This window comes from Meleagris gallopavo, chromosome 14 (genome assembly GCF_905368555.1).
Source record: "Meleagris gallopavo chromosome 14, MGAL_WU_HG_1.1, whole genome shotgun sequence".
Lineage (NCBI taxonomy): Eukaryota > Metazoa > Chordata > Aves > Galliformes > Phasianidae > Meleagris > Meleagris gallopavo.
Window position 1 is genome coordinate 18,890,005 of NC_139417.1, and position 18,990 is coordinate 18,908,994.

The 18,990-nt window shown below is 46.2% G+C and overlaps 1 protein-coding gene across 2 annotated transcripts in view; it reads left to right on the plus strand.

Moving 5' to 3' along the window:
• GRM7 (glutamate metabotropic receptor 7) overlaps nt 1-18,990 on the plus strand; it is a 219,736-nt gene that overhangs the window by 167,200 nt on the left and 33,546 nt on the right. The gene's annotated exons all lie outside the window — the stretch shown is intronic.

Here is an 18,990-nt window from a genome sequence, read left to right on the forward strand (position 1 = left end):
TCTTTTTATTGTTGCATCTATTTCAGTTGTCCCTTTTCAGTAGAGTAAGTGGGAATTAGCTGTCATATCGTTCACAAAAGATCTCTTAACTAAGTCATTTCAAATACAGGATATAAGAAAATAATGTTAAAAAATGATTAAGAGATGTCTGTGCTTCTAGAGGTCAGTGCTGAATTCAATGCATAGTTGTCTGATGCGTGCTCAGCTCTGTTAACAGCAGCCTCAGGGCTTATTTACACCGCAGGGTAAAGAGTCTGTCCTGAGCTCCAGCTGCATCTCGAAGTGCAGTGATTTCTGCCGGAAAGGAGTGCTGCCACATCTCAGGTATTTCAGACCCTACTGCTCTCCTTGTCGAGGGTGAGATAAGGAACATCACAGGCAGCTTTCAACCCGGCTGGGTCTGTGTGTAGCTTTGGTTTGATGCAGCAAGCACAGAGCAGCTCTTGCGCTGCTTGCTGGGAGCGTGTCAGGCCTGCAGGTGCCCGAGATGGTGGCTTTGAGCTGTCTGCAAAGATTTAAGTGTCTGATAGAAAGACCGGAAGAATGTCAAAGGCTGCTGCTGGAATTAAGAATTGTTTGGCAGCAAACTCTTCAGTTTTCCATGAGTTTACCTACAGAGCTGAATTAACCTGTACTGCTTTGAAAGTGAAAGATTCTTGCACGAATTCACGTAGGACAGCAGAAGATGTTATTAATTTGATTTCGCGCCGAGCGCAGGAGATGATGCCAACAGAGCTAACAGCCTTGCAGCTGTGTCAGTGCAGCCCTGCAGAACTGGTGTCGGTGAGGAGGGCACAGCTCCATCTCCACAATGCGTGCAAACACGCTGGGGCTGACTGCAGTTCTGCCCTCAGTGTGACCTTACCTGTGCGACGTGCAGCTCACAACACACACGGCTGCACTTGGGTATCATCCCCAGAGATGGTCCCTGGCGTGTTGGGGCACAGACAGATGGCGGCTGTAGCACATCTGAGCCATGAGATGTGCCAGGTCTCCTCCCCATCTAGAGAGGCCTTCATGCCTACACTGAGCAGTGCACAGTAGCTTTGCTTCTTGGCTTTCTTTTCTGTCTCTTTTTCTTACTCTCTTTTTTCTTATTATTTTTGGCAGGGCAGAGGGTGTTGTACTTTTTTTGTGATTGCTAGTGATTTTCTGTCAGATATTTTCTCTGGAAAATATTGGGCATGATCTTAGCCACACAAGTCTTTGCTGAAATGGAAATTGTACATGCTGAAAATCTCATGCAGCCCAATCTTTTAAGCTGAGAAATGGTGTTATATATAACGCCATGCTTTTCATTGTATGGATTTATTTTATTTTATCAATAAATACAACTATAATGTTGTTTGGTAGGAAGCATATTAAATATACCTCTCTTGTTCAGTGCAGGTTAAAAAAAAAAAAAAAAAAAGACTAAAACATGCTGCAAGTATTTCATCAAAGGCAAATAATTCCATCAGCAGAGAGGAAGGAGCGACGAGGGCTGAGGAAGGGCCAGTGCTGCAGGCCGGATATAAAACCTATGGGGTATATGGGAGATGGTATATGGGAAAAGCAAGTTCACAGCTTGCATTTACTCAGACTCTTAGTCTGCCCTTAGCCTTCAGAACTGCCCCGGTCAGCTGTGATGTCAGGAAGTCAGGCTTCCTTGGTGCCACAGCCTGCTGCTGCGTGCAGCCCATGGTCCCTGCGAGCTGCTGCCGATCCTTGCATGGTGGTTGTGCCCATGCTCCTGCCTGCCTGCTGCTCTGTTGCTCTCTGGGTTTTGGGTCACGTTTAAGGGTGCATTCTTCTTTTAGTGCGCTTTCCTGTAGCTACTGGTATGTGTTCCAAAATGCTGCTGTGGTCTTTGCTGGAGGACATAGGAACCATGTCGTGTTTTTACTCAGAAAGATCCTTCCTTGGATACCAAACACTGAGCATGGAGCTGGTGGGTCCCTCCCATTGCGCTGTATTGAGCAGCTCCCAGTGGGGGCTCGGGGGCCTTGGGGCTGAGGGTGGTACCCACCCGTCCTTGTGCATCTTGCTGTGCTGCCCTGCTCCTCCAGAAAGGGCCCGTGCTGCCAAACGCTGCTGCTGTGCTCCTGGACAATTGTTTTTGACAATAAAACTGTGTTCAATCCTCAGCGGATGTGTGGGCATCTTATCAGAAGCAAAGTGGCCTCAAAAAGCTGTTAAACCAGTTACAGGAGCCCTAGCTCTGCGGCAGAGTCAATACAGAGCAGCACTTGAAAGGAGCACGGGCTGCTCAGTGAGGTCAGGTGGAGCACAGCTCGATCAATGCTCCGAGCTGAGCCAAAAGCTTGGAGCACAGATGGGAGAGAATGGTGGGAGGGAGCCCTCGGGCTTGTGCGTCCCCTGCCCTGAGGCTATGGGTGGGTCAGCAGTGCCTGCTCCTACCACTGCCTTCTCCTGCCTTTCCGGGCCCCATGGTGGTGGGGTTACCGTGTGGGGCCACGTGGCCGTGCTCCATCCCCACAGGACAGACTGCAGGGCACGCATCTGATCGCTGGCTCTCGCGGATCTTTCTCTTCCCTTTATATGTTGGACCATTTTCAGGTTTTTACAGGCAATGTGGTAAAACAGCAGTATGGCAGCATGCGCTGCGCTCTGATGCATCTGGAAGCATCCATTCGCAGGTGGTGCTGGTAGCTGCTTTTTTATTATTATGACTCTCTCTTAAAGTAAATATTTTTAAGACTTGCACAGCAAGGATTACCAGAGGCAAAGCTTTCATGGCAAAAAACAAAGAAAAATACAGTGAAGGGGAAAACCATCTGTAGTTAAATCAATGTGATAGGAAGAGTTCTTAAAATACCGTCTTGCTGTCTCTGTATATAAAAGTCAGTTTATTGTTAAGAAAACAATACCTTTCAGCACTTGTTTAGTACCATTTTACTTTTTCCACGTAATGCTGTTGATGCTAAGAGGAGTTAAGAGGGCAGGAGGAATTGTTGGAGGCTGTGTCAGAAATAGCTGGGCGTGGGGTTGGGGCTCTTTTCGCACCACCTCGTTCTCCATTTCTTCTCACCATGTTCAACCCTGGTTATGAAAGTCTGAGATCACAAGCTATTTTCTCCTGTGGGAATTCAGTATCTCCCTGTATGAGTGCTGTTGCTCACATTACATTTCTAAATCTTTAGGATGTAGTACTGAAGAACTAGATCCCTTTAATGGCCAACCTGAGCATCAATCTGCTTCATGTAGCAGATGTGGCAGGGCCCACTCAGCAGCGTAGTGTGTCTGATCTGCACTGCCACATTGGGCTCATTAACGTGCACAGGTCTGTGCTTCCTGTGCCCATCGTGGTTTGAAGAAATGTCATATAGCCAAGGCTATAGCTGTGAGATTAAAAGAGCTCGTTGTGTGCACAGGTCTGAAGTCCGTTCTTGTACTCGGTAACAGCATGCAGGTGTAGCTCTCTACATTGCATGTTCCCCTCAGTTCTTATTTTCTCAAATTGTGTCATTGAACTAATATGAGGGATATGTCATCATTGTATTTTAATGTTCTGCAGAGACTTTATTGCTTAGTAGCTGTGATCACTTTTATTTAGTAATTGCTGAGATTAAAATAATAAATTTCTGGGTATGTCTACTAGGCAGTAATGTCTGTCAGCATGCTCCTGGATAGGTGCTGCAAGTGGGACTTCTTGAAGTATTTTGAGGACATTTTTCAAGTAAAAAAAAAGTTACAGTCATGACTCTGAGTGAGTGATGGTTTTCAGCCAGTGTGGTCTTCCATGCTGGGAGCTTTCTTCATCCTGAAATGAAGAGAAATGGGAAAACACCGACTATATATTCTTAGCTTTCCATCAGCCTATTTTTGAATCCAGATTGCAGTAACCTTTGGCTTTTTTATTTGTTTTAACTCTAATACAGCCACTGTGAAACTTGCAGCCCTTGATCCCATGTAGTCTTCCACCTTCCTTCAGATTTCTGGGTCTTTTTTCATGTTCCTTCTATTCAAATCAGTAAGCGGGGTAAGCCGAGTATATTTGGCAGCAACATTTTTACTTATTGTGTTGAATGTTACATAAATACTATAATTTCAAGGCACATGCAAAGTGGATTCTTGTTCAGATTAAATAATATCACATTAGCACAGTAGCACTTCAGTGCCTGTTCTATTTTTTGGCGAAACAAAGTTACCCTTCAATTCTCCATAATACAAATACCGATTAACCAGGTAGGACACACACTTATTTTCTCTGCTGGGAAGGCTTGAGATGACAGTTGCTATAGCAACCATACATATGTGGATTTGGGAGTTATGAGGATTTCAATACAACATTTGCTGGAGTTTTATACTGTTGGGTGGTTGAGGAAATCGGGCTTTGAGGCTCATTTGGAGCACGACTTTGAATCTGGCATAGTGGGGGCACACGGAGGATTGTGAGCTGTAGCTTTCTTCTAAAGAAATGTAATTTATCACCCTTTGAAATGAATAGCTTTAAATAATGCTAACGTTTATTCTTTATAATGCCCCTGCATTTCAAAACAGAAATGAAGACTGGTTCTAATAACAGTGGCTGCTTAGAACTTTATAACTGCAAATATTCATTTCTCTCACTGTTCTGCAGTAGAGTTTGCCTACGGCTGTATGATGTTTTCAGGAGCTGTGAGGATCTGCGTGTTCAGGTACCGAAGTTCTTAACTTCATCCAGCATCAGGTCTGGGCAACGTGTGGGGTTTCATGCAGCCTCGCAGCCCTGCGGTGCTGTGGGCCGGGGCTGTCCTGCAGTGAGCACAAGCTGCTGGCCTCGGCCCAAACGGGACCCTGGCCCCATAGAAGGCAAATTACGTCTTCTTTGAAACGCGTTCCCTGAAGTTGTGCTGCTCTGCGATGTGAGGCTGCGGGGCTGCGTTGGTGCGTGTTGCTGTGGAACTTCTTGGAACCGCGTGGCTACGTGGATTAGGAAACAGTGACTGGTGGGAAAATACCTCCGTGTGTTTAAATGTCCTTTAAAAGCTGTAATTCTCACTTATTCCTGGAGCTATTTGGTGATTCTGGATTTTTGTCAGCCACGGCTTTGTGTAGCATTCAGCCAACCAAAGGTTTTAATGTTTCAGAAGTGAGTACAGTGATAACAGCAATACCAGTTCCCTTTGCACAGAAGCATCAGCTGATGGACTGAGGACCCGTGAGGTAGAAGCGTTGCTGCAGCAGTTTGCACAGCACTCAGCCCTGCATTCAGGGCAGGCGGTTGGGCGTCGTTCTGTGTTCAGCACAGGGATGTGCCACGTGCCCTGTGGTTGTATCACCCACTCAATGGAGCAGCATCTATCGGAAAGCTTGGAGGATTCCAACCAGTCAGAAAACAACCACCCAGCCAGGATTTGGCCAGGATTTGGCCAGGATTTGACACCCGTGCTCTTCAGAGACATCTTCAGTGTCTGGAAGAACGAAGAAATATTGGCTGTAAAGGTGTCCAAAAGCACTCATGTACCATGTCTGCACCACGCGCCCATCGGGGCTCTTCCAGAAGGATCCTCTGTGCCCCTGCAGCACCTCCTCCAGCCCAGAGCTCTGCCCAGGTCTGCAGCTCTCAGACCACGAAGGCTGGGCCAAAGCCATGGAGGCCGTGCGGGCGGCTGAGCGCTGGTCAGGGCTGCTGGTAAAGCTGGGTAGCAGAAAGTGTGCACACTGTGAGTGAAATAAGGGATGATTAAAGCAATTAGATCTTTCTCAGAAGACCGTAAATTAATGGCAATTATGATTCTTGAAACAACAGAAGCAGAAGGTATGTCTACCATTGGTCTGTTTTATCACATTTGCTGCATTGTAATGCTCCTTTAATGTTAATATGTACTTTTGTAGTAAAATCTAATTGAAAACACTGAGCAGGCAGAGCCCAAGGCCACAATCATGTTCCACATAATTACCTGAGGAGGAGGGTGTACATCTGCAATGAAGGGATGCCACCAACCGTTAGTCAGGCAGAAGCAGTGCAGTCGTTGTGTTCATGCATGTACAGTAATAGCCTTACAGGAACATATAGGTGAGTGCTAAAAGATAATTAACAATCAATTCATTTTGTGAAATTGTCGCAAAATTGGAACAGGTATCTTCATAATGGAGTAATAATACTACTTTTAAATTTGCATTTGGCTGTCTTGTAGTAGAGATGTATTCATTTAAGCAGGAATTACTTGAAGTTTGCAGCCCTGCGGTGGTTCTGCAGTCACCAAGGGACTCTTTGAAGCCTGCGAGCATGCTGCTTTGATGTCTGATGTAGAAAGTGAGGGATCTCTTCACTGTGATAATTCTAGCCTTTTCCATTCCCTTCTGTGATGAGAACAGAGAAAAAAATCTCATTGGGAAGATGAAAAAATAAATGGAAGTCGAGAAGGAGCATGAGTTTGGAGGGGAGGGAAATGCCCTGACCCCCCACTGGGCAGTCACCACTGTCCCGTGCTGCTCCAGCGAGTGAGCAGGAGCACAGTGCTGCAGGGCTGCTGCTTGGCGCTGCATTAGGACTGCTGGAGGAGACCAAAACCCAATAGAGATGGAAGCATCCTCTCCTTGAGGAGAGCTCCAGTTCCCTGCTGAGAGCTCCAGGAGAGCAGCTCACAGCAGAGTGGCTGCTGCAGGTAGAGTGCTGCACAGAGGTTCTGGGGGCAAAGCCACATAGGAAGAATTTCATTGGCACCTGGGGGAGAACCTTTCTTCCACTCTACTAGCATAGCCACGAGCAGCCGAAGCGCTCACCGAGTTACAGAATTGGGAGCCAAACCCAGCCCAAACCCAGCTCCTCCTCCTCTCCAATCTGCATTCAATTTTGCTCCATTAGCCATCAGGAATGACAAACCTGGGCTCTCCTGATCACTGTGGCTGTGGTCCTCCCATGTCCCGGCACTGCTGGGGCTGGGTGGCTCCGTGCAGTGGGTGCTGGGTGGCTCCGTGCAGTGGGTGCTGGGTGGCTCCATGCAGTGGGTGCTGGGTGGCTCCATGCAGTGGGTGCTGGGTGGCTCCATGCAGTGGGTGCTGGGTGGCTCCGTGCAGTGGGTGCTGGGTGGCTCTCCGTGCAGTGGGTGCTGGGTGCTGCACGTCCTGTGAGCGTGGGCAAGCACTGGGCTTGTTTCCAGCAAGTGCTGGGCAAAGTGTAGAAGGAAGGGTATCTTCTCATTCTGTGATTTCTAGTGCAAATTTAACTAGCTAAAAAGCAACGTAATTTTGAAAGGGAAAAGCATGTGGGTGTTTAATGCATAGTGTCGACATGTACTTTTTTGGTTCTTTTTTTTTCTTTCTTTCTTTATTTTAATAGAAAACGTAGAGCTGCCAAGAGAGTTTTACATATGAAAAGCAATCTCTGCACATGCCCGTTTCTGTGTTATGCAACAGTTTCTATCTGCAGTACAAACTGACAACACCTCAGCGAGGAATAATTGCAGCTCCATTGAGTCCAGCAGAGCAATTACTTTGTTGACGAAACTTTTCTCTTTGCTTGCGCTTTGATATCTCTGCAATGTCAAACCCACTTGCACTGACAACATAATCCTTCCTGCAGAGCTGTTGCCCTGACCGTGCAGCTGCTCCTTGGCATCACGCGGGGTGCTTGCAGCACCTGGGAGTCCTGCACAGCCCTTGGGTTGCGCCAGGGTAGGGTCATGTTGGGTATCAGGAAACATTTCTTCTTGGAAAGAGAGGTCGGGCACTGGCAGAGGCGGCTGCCCACAGAGGTGGTGAAGATGCTGTGGTTTCCCAGATGTTGTTGTATTCCTACAACACTGATTCTCGTGCGCGTTTTTGGGGAGCCTTGTTTCGTGGTCTCAGTGGATGAGTTTGGACTCTGCACAAAGGGCTTTCCCTTGCTGAACTCCGGGGTTTATGGCCAGAGGAGGGTGCACTCTCTAGGTCTGTGCTGTGATAGAGCAGTTTGATTTCTTCTGTAGAAACCTTTGTTTCCCATTAATGCCCCTTTGTCTGAATAAGGGTTAATCATCTCTTCAGAAAAATCCCATAGATCATGGCTGACGCTGTGAGCTGAATGCTGGGAACTGAAGTATCACTTTGTGAGAGCGGATCATAACCAGTTTCTGAACCCACGGGTATTGTAGAAACATAATAATGTTATTTTGAGTAAGAAATAATGGCTGCTGATTCCAAGCTCATCCAGGAACAAAAAGAAAACCATGACGGGCTTATTCAGTACAACATAAGCCATGCAGATGTTTCTCAATTTTCTTGCTGAACTTGTATGCGGGAGTCAAACCATTTGAGCAGAAAGAATGGGTCCTTAAGTACTTTTGTCACTGTGTGTGAATGGGTTATGAAAGCAGCGTGCGCAGGGGTGCTCAATCAAGGACCCTTGTCAGCAGGGCACGGAGCAGCCTCACTTACTGCCCTCGTGTGGGTGACCCGTTCAGAGCTGGTTTTCTTCTGTTCATTTTGAAATAAGCAGAAGCAGAATGGGAGCAGAAGGCCCAACAGCTCGGCTGACTTCAGCTCAGTCCCAAGTCATGGGGACTGGTGAGGAGGTGCCCCGCGTTGCCAAGCAAAGCCTCTGCCGATGGAGAAGATTGTTGCAGTTTGTTTTAAATAGAGTCCTCTAAAAGAAATGTCAGGTCCTCTGTGCACACCAGCGACTAAATATAGCTGGGTTTGCAGAGTGGAAGCAAACAGCTCTTCTTGAAGGTGCATTTTCAGTCTTGCATGGCCACTTTAACGCAAAGCTAAAAAATAGGTTTCGCTGTACGTAAGAAATGCTTGCACAAGTATTGACCTGAAGGATTTATTTGTTGTTTTAAATGGCTTAAGCAGGCATGTAATAATAATAAAAGTAGAAATTACGGTACTCAGTCAAAGCAATTGCCTTGCATTTTGTCTTTGAGGCATAAACTTAGAAGGTTAAAAGGAAACAAGGAGACCTTGCGTCCCATGTGTACCCCTTCAAAAGCGATTTGGAGCACATTTCTACTTCTACATTTTGAAACAAAGGCTTTTTTGTATGTGTGTTCACATCCCTCACAGACACGGGCTGCGAAGCTCCCTTCTGACCTGCAGCCATGCTGCCCCTTGTCCCTGTCCCCCACCCTCCTGGTGTGGTGCTGGGGGCACTGAGCAGGACCCAAGCTGGCACCAGCCCCGATGGCTTCATAGTTAGCTCCAGAAGTGTGTTGTGCTGTAGGTGCAGCGTGGAGTGGCTGGGAACTGTCGCTGAGGGGTTGATACCCTATGACAAATGCAGAGTGTCTCTTAGAGAGGGGGCTTAGTCTGCCATTGCCAAAGGAGGGCTGCCTGCAAGCGTGCACAAGAGCAGCTGCTTGTGATGTGCGAGCTGGGAGATGAATTGGAAGAAGAAAGGAAATCTCGGGGAATAGATCATAGAGAAGCTGTTTCTCTGCTGCTGTTTTCCCTGTTAAGGAAAGGATCTCGCTGGGAAGGTGCTATGTTTGATGGAAGGGGGGCTGCGGTTTGGCAGCAATGTTCCCTTCTGCATTGAGTTGGCTTGGTGTCATTTCCATCCTAAACTTTCCTATTGCTAATGTGCCATCTTTGTGTTGTGACAGTGACTGATGATCCAAATGTTTTCCTTCCCAAACTGAATAGTGGAGTTAGGCAAGTGTTTGCCAGCAGCTGGAACTTACCCTGCGAGCTCTAGTGGTATAAAACAGTATTCATGAGACAAGGTCCCTTTTCTGGCAGATATTCCCCAACCAAACCTACGTTGATAGGGTCATCTGCTGTGGCAGGGAGAGCTTGTTGACCTCTTTAATTGCCAAGGTTGTATGAAGGGTTTCTCAGCTTTAGCACTTTGCAGTTAATGATGTCAGGCACTTTAGCACCAGATTATTCATTCTGTGTTGGCATTTGGCCTTTAAATGGCTGACATGTCTGTGGTGACAAAACCCAGGCTGGGGAAATGAGGTGAAACTCATATTTACAAAGATGTTTTTTGCTCAGCCCTAACTGTCTGTCTTGTACCGCTAATTGCCCATTAAATGCAATCCACTCAGCCATTAACCACCTTCTGCTGGAGCGGGGAAACCCCAGGTTTCACCCTGCCTGTGCCCCTGAGTCATACAGTCCCACTGATTAAGTAATGCTCATTCTGTGTTTATAGCAACTAAAAAAATAATGTATGTGTTGTACATTTAATATCTCATGTTCACACGATCTTCGTTGCATTATACTTAGAGACAGAGACACTTATTTTAAAGAATGTAGAGGGAGTAGGAGGACAAAATATGAGATGAACAATATGCTGTCATCTTCCTCTTATTCTGTGATTTGCATTTTCAACATCAGAGCAGCCTGGAATATTTAATGGAGACAGCTGAATAAGATTTGAAGGCAATAGGGGTCTTTTTAGTGGAGGAACAGCTCCTGCTAAGAACGTAACTAGCAACAATACTTCAGCCGTAAACTGAGGAGTAAAATGCATTTAAAAGCTTAAAACTAGACCGCATTAGGAGATGGTAACAGGAAAATCAATTAGTGTAGGCAAGGTGGTCAGTACTCAAAGCGTGATTACAGCTGGAGAGGGCATTGTTGGAGCTGGTGTCAGCAAGCGGGTAAGATTTGTTCTGGTACCTTAATTGGAGCACTAGGGAAGTTCAAGTGGGAAGATCGAGTGTTTTGATTCTCCAGAACTTCAGAATCAATGTAGTTTTAGCTCTTTTTATTGACTGGAGGATGAGATCTGTTAATGACTCCAGATGGAAAAGAAGGCCGTGCCGGCAGCCAGCCGCCTCCAACCGGGGCTGAGCAAGACGTGTTGGGGAGGAAATAGGTGACAGCATGGCTGGGAGGGGAGGACTGACTGCTGGACACAGCCACAGTGCCTGCTGAGTGCAGGGAGCAGGAGGTGGGACGTGGAGGCAGTGTCTGTTAGGGCAAGCTTCCCTGGGGGCTGCGCTGGCTTGATTTGATTGCAATCATGCACGGAGAAATTCCTCCTCGTAATGCTCCGTGTCCCTTGGGGCTGCTGACTGAGGGCTTTATTTTGCACAAATTCAGCCTTGTACTTACTGGCTTCCCTGTGGCTTCCTCATGAGCGATAAGGGAACCGCCAGATCCTCAGCGTTTATTTCTTGATGCCTAGGAAGGGGTAGAAGACAGTAAATACATCTCAGTTGAGAATAAAGACAGGTATGCTGCGAATACAGCAATAAATAGAGTCATAGGATGGCTTAAGTTGGAAGGGATCCCAAAGATTGTCTGCATAAATCTGTATAATTATATAAACTAATTTTAATGTGAAATGTTTAATAAAGTATAGATGTAGAACTGGCTCCTTGGGTCATTAACTTTTGTCAGACCATGGCTAGTTAAACATGAGCTGAATTGGCTTCAAACTCAAGTTGTTGCTATCCTTTAATATTCCCGATTGCTTTCTGTGCAAGTACCCCAAAGGAAACTGCAAGTATGGAGCACTAAATAACTCTGGCAATTTGTAATGCTGTCTCAGAGGTGTGAAGCATTGGAGTCCATTTCTGAGTTAATTCAGAGCTGGTAATGAGGAATTGTGAGCTGCTGTGCAGTAGCACAGCGCATAGTGTCACCTTGTTAGACTCTATTGGAAAATGGTTTGGCTATTGCTGTAAGCTGTCATTGCAGCATTAAATGAGACAGAGATTCAGTTTATTGCTGTAATGAAATAAGTGCCGTATTTGCTAATTAGGAGTGGAAGCTCTTGGTGCTGTGGTTCACAGGCAAGGATGTCTCCTAACTGCCCACCAGCACGGGGGATTGTGGGACGAAACTCCTCAGCTCCTGAAATGATTGGCTGCTTGTAATTAAGTCTCAAATAAACAAGCACCAAAATCATCTTCTATTCCAGGATTACCCATTCCCAGTTTAACCTAACAATAAATGCCCATCTGTGAGCTGTGGGAACTCAAGGATTGCATAAGCCACAAACAAGCTTGCCCCATCCATGAGTTATGATGGATTTAGCAGTTGCCATGCCGACAGTTTGTTCTAATTGAGATACATTAGTAGCAACAAGACTTGGATGGCTCTAGTTAATTGGATGCAAACTTGGACAGCTCTGACGAAATAATAGATAAATTTAACACCAACCAGTGCACTCCTGTAAAACGTGAACAATTTGTCTTTAAAAAATTGCAAAGCATTTCTGTGTCCTTGACGAGTGGTTTGCAGCCCGTGTGCCTGCAGCAGGGATGGTTTAGGTTGGATATGAGGAGGAAGTTTTTCAGCCAGAGGGTGGTGAGGCACTGGAACAGGTTGCCCAAGGAGGCTGTGGATGCCCCATCCCTGCAGGCATTCAAGGCCAGGCTGGATGTGGCTCTGGGCAGCCTGGGCTGCTGGTTGGCGACCTGCACACAGCAGGGGGTTGGAACTGGATGAGCACTGTGGGCCTTTTCAATCCAGTTCTGTGATTCTAAGCTATGAGTGGGGAGTCGGGCAGCCACTGCGCTGCGTTTGGAAGAGGGGGTGGGGTGGGGATGGCTGACAGGCCTTACTGTCCTTACTGTCCTGTCAGGAAGACGTGTTACAGTCACAAAGAGCACAGCCTTGCTTTCAGAAAATGCTGAAGTTTGCGTTGCAGAGCCTCCTGTCCTGCAGCACGTTCACCCTGCTCCGCTTCTTTTTGCCCTTGGGTGCTTTTTAGCACTCAGACCACACCGAAATAGCAATGCATCTTTGAGTAACTAACAGAAAAGGAAAATGCGTAACTTTTTAATGAGGAGTTGTCTTTCTTCATTTGCAAGGGTTTAAACTCCTAAGGACAGCTGGTCTGGGATGAAGGCTTTGCTGCCATAGGTTGCCCTCCTCTGACTCCAACCATTCTTTATGCAGCTCTAAAACACTCAGTTTACATTTGAACTTTAGAAAGCAAAATAATTCTGATAGCAATAATTAAATCTGGACCCAGTAGAAGTAACTGGCTGGTTAGAATTGCAGGGTGCTTTTTGTGCTTGAATGCAAGTGTTAGATCCCAAACCAGCACCCAGCTGCAGCCCCGTGTGCAGCACTGTGATAATGTTAAATGGAGAGGACACTCCCAGCAACAGCAAGTTTGCTTCTAAGTAGCAAATGCAATATGTAAATACTCTGTTTTAAATAATAATTACATTATAATCTAAAAAGTCAACCAGAAGCTGGCTTGCTTTTGTGTATATATACATATATATATATATATATATATGTATCAGCGTGCTTTAATAATCAGTGTTCTACTCTCTGAAGGTCTTTAAGGAAACATCAGATGAGTAAGATCAGCCCTTTTCTGCCCCAGCACTCTGCTGACACCATTTTGCACTTTGAATTCCCCTGAAGGTCTCTAAGCAGAATTAGATCTTATTTTATATGCAAATATATGGAATCTGTTTTCAATGTAGTTGAACTTCACTGACATTGAATGATTCCCATTGGCTTTTTTTGAGCTTACAGTAGGGCCATAGCGATGGAGGGAACCCGAGATGACCACATTTAGCACAGAAAGAGCAGCGCTGCTGGCACAGTTCAGTTCTTTGGTGTGTTAGAGGAGCAGGGTGTTTTTCCTGGGATGGCTTTGAGGTTTTGCACACCAGTTGTTCTCATGTAGAAGAATCCTTGTTTGCTTTTACATCCCACATGGAAGCCATTAGTGGAGACCTTCCTCATCCCTCAGGAGGAGACAGCTCTGAGAGAACTGTGGGGATGGAACAAGTGTTTGCATTGAGTAGATGCTCCCAGAGATAGATAGCCTGGAGAAGGAGTTGAATAAGCAAGAAGTCAATAGGATTATGAGGAATCAATTTAGCCAGAAAATGTTACCAGGCCTGGTGAAGGAGTTGGCGTGGCGAAGCGCCCAGTGGCAGCATAGCACGGCAGGATGCCATCTGACTGCATGTAGCTTCCTGCAATACGTGCAAGCTGTGTGTTCAGTAATAGCTAACGATGGTGTAAAGGTGTGGCTCCCAGCTGCGGAGGAGAATGGGCCTTGCTCTTCTGGGAGGGCTGGAGGACTTCTGTTTGGCGGTGTGATGGTTTGGGTACGTCGGGGCATCAAGGAGGTTCAGCTGCTGAAAAGTGAATGCGAAGGGAATCTATTAACTAGGCTGTCTCAGAAAAAGAGCAATTTTATTTCAGAAAGTGCCTTCCAACAGGGTGGAAGTGACGGGATATAAATAAAACATTCATACGGCTGGAGTGGGGAAGACAAAATTGAAGGTGAAAGGCCAGAAAAAAACTTGAAGCTTGCTCTGTAAAATGAATCTTCTGCGTGGAGTCCTGCTTTTCATTAGGAGCATAGCATGGGCTGAAATAGCATTTATTTTTTTTCCTTGTTAAGCCCGAGCTGACAGCTGGGGAAGACGTAGGCTCACAGAGCAGGACTGGCTCAGGTGCTGTGTGCACGCAGCCCCGAGAAGCCGGGGAAATGTGTGGTGGGCAGAGCTCCTCTGCAGGGCTGCCAGGGTTGGCCCTTCTGAGGGAGCTGCTGCTTGGCTCTTGGTGGTTTCCTTCTGTTTTGCAATATTAACTTACTAATGTGTGATTATAAACCTATAAAAATGCCCACATTTATTTTGAATTATAAATTTTATTTTTGGAAGAGCTAAATGAAAGAAATGAAAGGGCTGTCTACCTTCGTAATGAAAGGCTTGGCTCGTTTACCATCCAGTAAAATTAAAGAAAACTGCAAAGCCCAAAATGGTTAATACTGTATAATAGGGGAAAACCATCAGGGCATTTGCACCTCCCTGATTTCCAAGCCATGAATAATTTTGGCAACGTTCCCCAGCACTGCCAAGGCAGAGCTCTCAGCTGCACCTGCAGACATTGCATTGCCATGACAACGTGGTGCAAATAGTTGAGCTGCTGTGCGTGTCAGCAGCGTGGCAGAGGAGCCCGCCTGCACTGTGCCACAACTGCCCGCACAAATAAAAGCACACGGAGCAAAAAGAACCGAGCTGGGTGCTCACAGCCATGGCAGAGGCTCCTCGCATCGCCTTTCCTTAGAGCCCAACCCTTCAGTTCCGTTGAGGCCATTCTCACCGCATCTCCCCTGCAGCTCCACGCAGTGCTCCGACGGGCAGCAGCAGGGTGCAGGCAGAGCTGTGCCCAGGGCAGGGTGTGCAGCACCCCTCACTGCTTCTGGCACTGTCAGCGTGTGTGCAGACTGCCTGAGAGGAAGGTCGGTAGAAGTTTTACTGAATAAATGCATACTTCTGTGCTGCTAGACAGCTCTTTCCCAGTTGAGAAGACCTGTCTCTAAATAAAGGTCAGTTTGTTACTTTTTCACATTTATTCGTGCTTTTTGCATAGAGAAAGAAACGGCGCAGGAAAATGTTTTAAGGAAAAAACAATTTTTCCAGCCTGGCTGCTGCAGGGGAGAATGGAGCAGGCTGTGCTCCGGTTGCTGTGAATAGGATGCCCGTGGCACCTTGCCTCTGCATTCTACCCTAGCTGCAGCAGGAGTGTTGTTCCTGGGGCTCTACCACCACCACAACGCTAAAACTGCCTGGTTTGGCTTTTTATATGATGCACTGTCTGTGTAGCCTCAACCCAAGCCAGAGCCACTTGGACAAACATTTTTGCTTCACCAGAAAAAGGTACCGTTTAAGAAGACATAACAATTAGCGAGTAAATCTCTTTTGTTCTGCAGTTTCGATTTGTAGAATTTGAGAAATATCTGCGTTGTTGGTATGTTTCAGTGGTTGTTTGAGGTCATTTCTCTGTTCCGTCAGTTTGCATTCCCCTGTGCACCCAGCCCTACTTCAAGCAGACTGGAAGCTGCAGCTCCATCGCATGGCCTCGGGCAGCTGAGGCTTTGGAAAGCTGTGTTTGTTTGTTCAGAGTACACTTAGTGCATGGCCCAGTACCCAGGTGCCAGTTTGTGGTACGGTTTCCTTCATATGTTTTCTCCACATGCCCAAGCCCCAGTTCAGGCTGCTGGCACTGTGCCGTTGTAGGGCAGGCTCCTCCACGGCCATGCTGGATGCTTCCTCTTGCCGTGCTCTGCTGCTTTCTCTGTGTTTTCTCCACGCTTTATTTATTTTTCTCCAGAGGGAAAGACCCCCGCGGTGTGGGGAGATGCACAGCCTGACATCTCAGGTTTTCCTGGCAAGTAATAAATGCCAGCAGCTCTCTGGTCTGATAGAGACCTGCGCTGAGAACATTTGAATTCTCAGACTGGGGATCGTAAATGTTTGCCCTACACGCTGTCAGGGCAGAATCTAAAGAATCTTAAATTGTTTTTCAAGGAGAACGTTTTTGGTTTTTTTTTTCCTTTTCTTAAAGTATGAATTAGCACTGTGTATCCTGGATAACTGCAAAGTGTAATTCCAGAGAGCAAGGCAGCTGGTCCAGGTGGCAGCATTCCTTCAGGCTGCTTTATTACGCAGGGATATTTATGAGGGTCATAATATTTTTAGTTTCCTGGTCCGCTTGCCCATTTATGTATTTACTTATACACACATTAGCTTACTGTTCATTTTTATAATCGATACCTTTCACTCGATACTCACTCTTGCTTATTCCTCCATAAAACAGAAATGGAATCGACTTGAAGGCAATTGACCTAAGTTTATTTTCTATCCTAGAATACGTTAATAATGTAAGAAAAAATGTGAGATAGCTTTGCCTCGTGTTCATTTAGCAACTATTAGGTGAAGCAGGATTGTACCTGTGGCCAGGCAGTCTGGTCCCTGCAGTCAGGAGCAGTGCTGGCTCCCCAAGGTGTTTCTGAGAGGTTTGGGTTGCACCCCGCTCCTTTCTGGGGCTCTGGCTTCCTGCTGGCTTGCCAGCATTTCTTTGAGTTCTTTACGCCACTTCCACAAACTTTCTCTCAAAGGCTGAAAGCAGGAGCTGGTGATTTGGGGAACTGCAGGTGTTAGGTTGCTTGAAAAGCATCAGTTCATGGCTGCACCTTCTCAAATGCCAACCCTTGCATGAAGATGCAAAGGGTTTGTGTGTGCCCAGAGATATTGGTGCTGCTGGGCAGTACCTGCAGTTGTGCATCACAAGCACGTTAGGCAGAGGTCCCCTCCTGCAGTCAGAGTGTCCTCTGCTTAATTTTCTTGGAATTTCGGAGTATCAAGTGTTGTCTTTTTCCCTTGCATTGAATAATTCAGTAGTTGAAGTGAGTAAAATTAAAAATTTCTAGACTAGTAGCATCTGGAGTATACGAAGGATAGCAAAATCTATTTCATTTGAACTCTAATCTCTGGTCATGTATAAAATGAATAAAATGCAATAAGAGCGAAGAAATGTGATTTATACCAGCAGCCGAAGCCTGGCGCTGAATACCCTAAAATGCCAAGATTGTGTGTCAGTCAATTTAGGAGTGCAGCAGTGAGGAATGAAATGAAGTCTTTCTCCGATGATGTAATCTTCAGAAAAAATGACATGACGAATTATTTCTAACTCAAAAAAGCTAAGTGCTCAGTCACTGGGGGAGGGAAAAGCCATTGTTTTAATAATAGAAATGGGGGATATACATTGCTTTGTGTTTGTCTCTTTTGTGATACTTATTGTACTGCTATTAACATGAATGTCAAGCAGGGGACACTAGACAGTTCTGAGGATTGATAATGGGATCCTGAGCTGTTTGTGCCTGCCTGTGCTTGAGAGCTGCCCAGCCGGGCTGTGGCTGTTGGCTGTTATTGCCTGAAGGCTGTGCAGTGACCGCAGCCGAGCAGTGTGGTCCCTGTGCTGGGTTCCAGAAGCAGAGCACGAGGAGACAGAACTTCATCTCGTCTCATCTCAGTGCCGAATGCACGCGGAGGACCCTGCTCCAACCATCACTATTTTGCACAAAGTTTGCTTTGCTGGCACATCCTTCTATGCCAAATCCCTGCTTCAAAGAGATGACAGCATTCAAAGCTGTCACGAGGTCAGAGGGTGCCGTGGTTCCAGGGAGTCACAAATTCAAAACCACTTTAATCTTCGGTTGACTTGGGACCATCGCTGCTTGTTTCTTGGCTTAGCAACTCCTAAAGGTTCCGAGCAGTTCATGGGCATCTTCGTTGTGTCTGTAAGTGACACAGGGGTAAAACAGATTCCTTTCTCCAGCAGATGTCCAATCCCTGCAGTACGTCCTGTGTAAACTATTTGATTTGTGGGATTGTCTTTGATGCTGCTTCAGTTTCTCTTTTAGCCATGTGATGCCCTTTGAAAGCAGCAACATCCCTTTCCTTCATTGCTCAGTCCAATTATCTGAATAATTTAATTTCCCTCTAGATAAGCTCCTAGAGTTTCTCTCAAACGAGGGAGAGACAAAATTCCTCCTTCATCTGCATAGTAGCCCTCTGAGCAAGTGCCTTAGCATTTAGTATTTGGAATTATCATTCAAGTTACAGATATAATCCATAAATATTTTTTCTAATGTATGCAAATTTCTTACATAAGGAAATTCCTTTTATAAGGGAACAAGCTGTATAAAATAATTGACACAAATAGCTGAAACATATTGCAAATATATGTATTTACTTCATCTTTACTCTGCCTGTTTGGCCATGAAATGCAAGCTGAAAAACTAGATGTGTTGGGTGCTCTGATTTAGGACATGAAAATGTAAGTTGGTTTTGGCAGTGTGACATTAGAAGGAGCAGTTTTATAGTGTGCGTAGAGGAAACTGGAAATTGGTGCTTCTGGAACATGCTTTGCTTTGTGGTCTGCCTTGCACTTGGCCTTTGCAGGAGGAAATCCATCAGAAGATAACCTCAGTTTTCCCTTTGATATGCAAAACCATGGCAAATTTTAATCTAGCCCAGAAGAAGAGCAGATCTGGGCAGTAACCTGTTGTTATTTACAGTCCTCGAAGGCAGCACTTACAGACGTATCTCTTGGAGGAGTTCTCCTCGTGTTTGCTTGTCTGGGACAACTGAATGTTGTCATTCACTGTGGCACGTGTTGTGCAGAGCAGGTTCCCCTGTGGAGATGGAGCTGTGGAATCGCAGCTGATGAGCTGAGGGTGCATTGCACACAGCACACAGGGCTCGGCTTGGTTCCTGGGGCAGACAATGACATCCTTTGTTTTCTGCTGCAGTGGTGGTGATTCTTCAAATTTGGAGTCTTTTCTCATCTCCCATCCCA